The sequence below is a fragment of the Oryzias melastigma genome, linkage group LG4 (genome assembly GCF_002922805.2).
Source record: "Oryzias melastigma strain HK-1 linkage group LG4, ASM292280v2, whole genome shotgun sequence".
NCBI lineage: Eukaryota > Metazoa > Chordata > Actinopteri > Beloniformes > Adrianichthyidae > Oryzias > Oryzias melastigma.
Window position 1 is genome coordinate 3,745,190 of NC_050515.1, and position 4,558 is coordinate 3,749,747.

General features: G+C 50.1%; 1 protein-coding gene across 2 annotated transcripts in view; it reads left to right on the forward strand.

Annotated features, from left to right (window-relative positions):
• Positions 1-1,943: 1,943 nt before the first annotated feature.
• lingo3a (leucine rich repeat and Ig domain containing 3a) overlaps positions 1,944-4,558 on the forward strand; it is a 19,778-nt gene continuing 17,163 nt past the window's right edge. Inside the window, exons 1-2 of one of the 2 annotated variants that reach the window (XM_024259160.2) lie at positions 1,944-2,081; positions 2,854-3,307. The gene's annotated coding sequence lies outside the window, so the exon portion shown is untranslated. Of the gene's footprint in view, positions 2,082-2,744; positions 3,308-4,558 lie in introns of those variants that run through there. The other variant, XM_024259159.2, reaches the window with a different exon arrangement.

Consider the following 4,558-nt stretch of genomic DNA (forward strand, 5'->3'; position numbering starts at 1 on the left):
CCGGGAACGACGTCATTTAGAAAAGAGCCGGAGGATTTCTGGCCACGTGGTCAAAACGAAACCTAAAAAGCCATTCTCCCGAGCCGCCATTATTTCCTCACCCTCTGCTTCCTCAACGGAAGGCGTGTCAGCAGGGTTGAGGAGATCCTCAAAGTATTCCTTCCACCGCCCGACAATGTCCCCAGTTGAGGTCAGCAGTTCCCCACCTGCACTGAAAACGGCTTTCCCCTCCTGAGGCGCCGGATGGTTTACCAGAATCTCTTTGAGGCCAACCGATAGTCCTTCTCCATGGCCTCACCAAACTCCTCCCAGGACCAAGTTTTTACCTCCCTGATGGAGGGCTCAGCCAGCTCCCCCACCAGCGAATCCCCTCTCTTTGCCCGAGCGTCCATAACACACGGCCGGGGAGCGCCTGAAACGCCTTAACCCTTCCGCTCTCTTTGGGGTCCAGATGACCCCATTTTTAATGTAAACAAGCTAAGGAGAGCGGAAGGGTTAAAGTCGATCATCGATCTCCTGCTTAGGGTGTCCTGATGCCAGGTGTACTGATGGACACCTTTGTGTTCGAACATGGTATTCGTTATGGACAAACTATGGCGTGCACAGAAGTCCAACAACAAAGCACCACTTAAATTCAGGTCAGGGAGGCCATTCCTGCAGATCACGCCCCTCCAGGCGCCACTGTCATTGCCCACGTGGGCATTGAAGTCCCCCAGGAGGATGACGGAGTCCCCCGTTGGGGCACTTTCCAGTACCCCTCCAAAAGACATCAAGAAGGCCGGGTACTCAGAACTGCATTTTGGCCTGTAGGCCGAAACCACAGTCAGAGACCTGTCCCCCACCCGCAGGCGAAGGGACACGACCTTCTTGTCCACTGGTGTGAACTTGAACACTTGGCGGTTGACCTGGAGGCTCACGAGTAAGCCCACCCCAGCCCGCCGCCTCGCACCATGGGCAACTCCAGAGTGGTAGAGAGTCCAGCCTCTCTCGAGGGACTGAGTTTCAGAGGATAGGCTGTGTGTAGAGGTGAGGCCAACTATATGTCTCCATGACCGGGGTTTGGGCTGCCAAGTTCATGTTGGGAAGTAAATGTCAAGTCTTCCAGCGGGTAGATCTTAGGGATTGTTTTAGTTTATATTTGTAAATGTGTTTCCTGCATCTTCACTGCATTTTACACATTTAGAAAACTGAAGAATTTAGTAGTAAATTCCAGAGATGAAGAAATTGTGACAGAGTTCAAAGACGCTGGAAATGCTGAAAACCTGCGATGTGTGATGTCAATAATCAGTGTTTATATAACTTTTATTGAGAAAGGGACAATGCATATTAATGAACATCAAAACAAATGTAAATATGCCAGATTAGAGCCTCGGGCTAATTTCCATCTGGAGTCGATTGGCAGGTTGATGTTAATAGAAATAAAACAGAGTTTAATTCAATTCAATTTTATTTATATAGCCCAAAATCACAAAAGAATTTGCCTCATTGGGCTCAAAAAGTTTAAGAGATAAACACTACACATACAATTATAAAACACAGGTAAAATACAGTATACAGAATAAAACAAATAAAACACAGAAAAGATCCGAACACACATATCATTTTTCAAATCGGAGCTTGCTTTGTAATAGTTTTCCTGGTCATTTGTGATTGCTGATTTGAGAGTCCAAAAGCCAAAGTTTCAGCTGTTTTTTAAAAATGACAAAACTTTCACTTTCTCTTATTATTATCGGTGTTCTGCTCCAGAAGGTTGAGCCCTGGAATGACAATAGATTTTGTGAGAAGGAGGTTCCTCTAAATGGGACCTCACAGTCTCCTCTAACAACAGCCCGAGTTATTCTGGAGGAGCCTCTGAGTGATGCAAACTATGTCCCAGAAAACGACACAGCATCATCATAATGAAAATTCCACTGGGAACGCTTTGAAACAGATCAGGCTTTAACAACAAAGTAGTTTGTGTGTTCTTGATCTTTTCTCTGTGTTCCTCCTGAGGTGTGTAAAAACCAACACGTTTAAAGGAATCAGGTGTGCTGGCGTGTTCCTGTGGTACAGAAGAGTCTCTGCAGGTGACGATCCAGCAGGTAAGCACAGCTCGCTGTAATGTGGGGGTGTCATCTGCTGAGGGGTCTTCTTCACCGTCTGTGACCGAGCGTTCACCTCGAGGGGTGGGGTGGGGGTGCAGGTCACGGTAACCATTTATGGCAGTTTCCTGTTGTTATTACAATAAAAAAATTATTTGGATTAGCTGTCCAAGCCGAGCTCAGACCTTAACCCCTCCCCACTATGTTCTGGTCGGGTTCTGAAGCGTTCCTGGCCATCTTTTCATGATTCTGACGTTTTTAGACAAAATCTAAAATCTGAGTTGTTTTCTAGCACATAGATTCTGCAAAGCGGCAGAAGTTCATCAGAAATTCACCTCTGAATTGTGGGCGGGGCTGTTGGCATGGAGCAAGTCAGTCTTGGCTTCCCATCATCCCTTTGTTTACACTCTCTCCCACTTGCTTACAGCCCTCACACGCCAACATTCTTTCTATCCAGCTCAGACCATAGGAAAACAAAGATGTTCATGGATCTATTTGTCTGCATCAGAATGGGACGTGGCAGTGAGACTGTAGCCCCGCCCAGTGGATTTCCTCCAATAGAAAATGCCTGCTACCCTCTGCAGTCTCTCAGATCTCTGTGGGTTTTTAGGAGGATTTTTCTTCTAACTCCGTTTGAATTTAAGACAAATTCGGGTTTAACTGTAATTCTTGACCCACTTCTTCTTCCTCACATTCCCGGGGGGTGTGGTTAGTTAAACCCCTCCCCCGAAGCTGTTTAAACCCGACTCTCCTCTTTCATTTTATCCCACAGAACTTGAATGCAGCACGGCTCCGCTGTGCAGAGCAGCAACAGTGCAGATGAGCCCCAGTAAACAGCAGCCGACTGCTCTGCACGCGCGCACGCACGCAGCTGCAGCGCAGCCGCCTGAGCCTGCCGCCGCCGCCGTCCTCATGACATTCAGAACCGGGAGCTGCAGGGAGAGGAGCCGCCAAGCCTCCGACACACAAAGAGAGCGGAGAGCTCATTCTGGAGCGTCGATGGAGGGGAGAGGCGAGGGACCGACCGCGTTCCGGGCTAGCTGAAGCTGCTGCTGAAGCTGCTGCTGAAGCTGCTGCCGAAGCTGCTGCTGAAGCTGCTGCTGAAGCTGCTGCCGAAGATCAGCGAACGGCGCGAGGAAAACCACCTGCACCTGAGAGCAGCGCACAGGTGACCGCAGCTGCTGCTTCTGTGGAGGAGCGCGGAGCGCTTCAAGTCCCGGTCCTGGGTGAGTCCTCTGCTGTCCTGATCCTAATCCTGATTCTAATCTCGATCCTGATCCTGGTCCTGAAACACAGGACCCCATCTACCTGTGACTGGGTCACGTGGGGGGTGGTGATGGGGCAGGGGGTGTCTTTTCTGACGGATCAGCAGACCCCCCCCCTCCTTTAGAACAGAATGCTCGTGCACGCGCACACGCACATGCTTAATGGTCAGAGTGGTGGATAGGAGGCGGTCCTCATCAGTCCTGGGGGGCTGGCTGACCCCCCCCCGGTCTGTCGTGGTCTTAGTGCAGCATCAGAGGATGTCTGGAGGCTCTGAATGAACCGACACTCGTCTTTCTGCTTCATGATCGTCTCCAACGCAAACCAGAACACACTCAGAACCTGTCGGGTTTGGGTTCTGACCGAAGCTTCTGAAAGTTTCGGGGACCGTCTCTGGTCCATCATCCGCTCTCAGACTCTGGAGGGAAATCTCTGCCAGAGCGGCTCCACAAACTCTCATCTCACCGAGTTTGTTTCAGAGCGGAACTGAAGATGGACTGGAAGCAGATTCTCTTCCTGTCCTTCTGATCCAGACCAATAGATCCATGAAGGTCTTCCTTTTCCTCTGATCTGGAATCTGGATCAGAACCGACCGGCTGGATACGAACCATACAAAGTCAGGTTGGGGGGGGTGAGGGGCTGTAAGCTAGCAGGAAAGAGTGTAAACAAAGGGATGATGGGAAACAAGTGGAGGCTTACTTCCATGCCAACAGTCCCACCCACAACTCGCAGGTAAATTTCTACTGGGACCGCTTTGGAAGCGGATCAGAAGCGAGTCGGACTTTCATGGAACCAAGAGCTTCATCTGAAGGACTCAGATGAAGTTCTAAAGAGGAAGATCTTCATCAGGAGGAGACGATGAAGACTCTCCGGCTGAAGACTCTCCGGCTCCATGAAGATCTTCATCAGGAGGAGACGATGAAGACCTCCGGCTCCATGAAGATCTTCATCAGGAGGAGACGATGAAGACTCTCCGGCTCCATGAAGATCTTCATCAGGAGGAGACGATGAAGACTCTCCGGCCCCTGAAAACAGTCCTGCTGGTTTCTGCATTTTCACTTTTCCGTTCATGGAATCTTTCAGAGATTGAACAGATTTTCTTCCATCAGCTGTTGTTGCATCCACAGCCCTCCTCAGAGGTAGAGGGCCCCTAATGGCTCCTGGGGGGCTTATGTTGGTTTATGTTGAAGCTAGACACCCCCCCCCCCCCCCCC